The sequence below is a fragment of the Octodon degus genome, unplaced genomic scaffold (assembly GCF_000260255.1).
Source record: "Octodon degus isolate 3935 unplaced genomic scaffold, OctDeg1.0 scaffold00051, whole genome shotgun sequence".
NCBI classification, from domain to species: Eukaryota; Metazoa; Chordata; class Mammalia; order Rodentia; family Octodontidae; genus Octodon; species Octodon degus.
In genome coordinates, this window is record NW_004524627.1 from 10,581,738 (window position 1) to 10,583,724 (window position 1,987).

Genomic DNA, 1,987 nt, shown 5'->3' on the forward strand with positions numbered 1-1,987 from the left:
CTGGAAATATAATAACTGTGAGGAGTAAAACAAATGAAATTATACCTGAAAGAAAAATTTTTATTTTTGAGGCACATGAGATCTTTCTCCAGCAGGGTATAATTTTTCATTCTTTTGCCAAAAACAAATCACTAAGAGGCAATGGCATTTTATTGCACAAAGCAAGTCCTGAAGAGAAGGAAATGGTAAGTGTGCATTGTCGTGTCAGACCTTTGTTCAAGCTTATGAAATATAGTGAAAATACCATGGCAGACATCTACTCAGTCATCTTTCAGAAACTCACAAACAGATGAGAGCTGACTATAAGACCAAAAAGTGTAAAACGGTGTGCAATTTTGGTCTTCCTGAGCAAAAATTACAAATATCATTAGGAAGCTGTCTAATATAAATTAGTTAAACCTACTACCTGAGAAAACTCGTAATTTAATATAAGCAGAAGAAATGGACACAACTGCCAGAACAATCATAGCTGGGTGTTATGGAATGAGGCCTTTAAGTAAGATGGAGTGTGATTTTGTTCAGTAGGAGGATTGAGTAGGGAGCTGGTGCATGGAGGTCTTTCCTGTTTGTACATAGCTGTTTGAGTCTTCAGGAAGTTATGGAGAAGGAATGACGCTTCCCAGATGAACCCTAAGTTGCTTGGCCACTGCTTCTAAAGACAAATTATTATCTAAATAAGACAAAGGAAATAAAAGGTGATTTGATCATGATTGGACAAAACACAAAAACTGTTAGGTAAGAGAAGAGTTGGTGATCAAAAAAGCAAAAGTTCCATTCTAGCATTTACTCTGGCCAGCCACTGCTGCAGTGTCATACATTTGCCAGCTCATTTATTGAAAAGAGAATCCCCTCAACTAATTATCATGATGATGCATTTTATAGGTAAAGAACTAAAAAGTTAAGTAAATTGTCTAATATTATTCAAATTAGCCACTGGCAGAATTTGAGTCCATGTTCTCAAATTCTTAATTGCCATTCTATTAAAAAGATTTAATAGGTTTCTAAGTGTCAGGTAGAAAATAGAAAAATTTAGTGCTAAGTCCTTCCACATTCCATTATGAGTCACCGTGCTAATTTTCATTTGTAGCGTGGTCCCTGCCACTGCCATTAGGACTGGAAGAGACCCATTGTAATAACTTATCATGAAGACCTACATAGAGGAGTACAATTACTAAGAGAGGACTTTTCTATGAGCTAAAAGGCCTTAGAGGGCTGATATGATTAAGAGACACACAACTAAGTGCTGAAGAAACACTAGTTTGGGACTTAGGAAGCATTGGAACAACATTTCAACTTGAATCAATGAGTTAAGCTGGAAGAGTCTAGAAAGAAAGTGCATAGTGTTTCCAAAGTCCCAGGTATAGTGACACAGTTCAACTGATAGTAAAAAGAAGAGATAAAAATGATTAGGCAACAAATGGTCCAACCATGTGAAAAGCCAAGTTCAGGTAACATGAATTTGCAGCTTGCCTTGTGATTGACTCATAATTTGGTAAAATGACTTTGCCTATTACGTAGACAACTAACAGAGCCATGCCTTAAGAAGGCAGTGCCATGGAGATGCGGAGGGAAAGGCTACACTCTATGGTTTCCTAGGCTAGAGCAGAGCCCCTGATTGCTTTACACCATCTGTGGGTGGTACCAGCAGCACAGTGGAGCCTCTGCTTCACTCTGTATCATTACAGTGGTTTCCTTGCATATGTTTAACAGTAAAGTAACACTTTTCTTCCCAGATTTTGACTGAAGTGCACCATTGAGTAACATATAGCACTGTGATGTCTTGACCACGCAACAACTGGCCAGTTCTCCGGGCCAGGCATGACTAAGCCGAGAGCTAGAATGTGGCCTCATTCCAAGCTTCCTATTGGACCTGAAGGCAGAACTCAGATGTGTATGTTAAGCCACAGAAGGAAAGAAAAATCTTTCTATCTTCCCCTCAGAGCCTCTTCTCTGCAAAGCAGAATGGAGTAGTAGCCAGCTGCCTAGA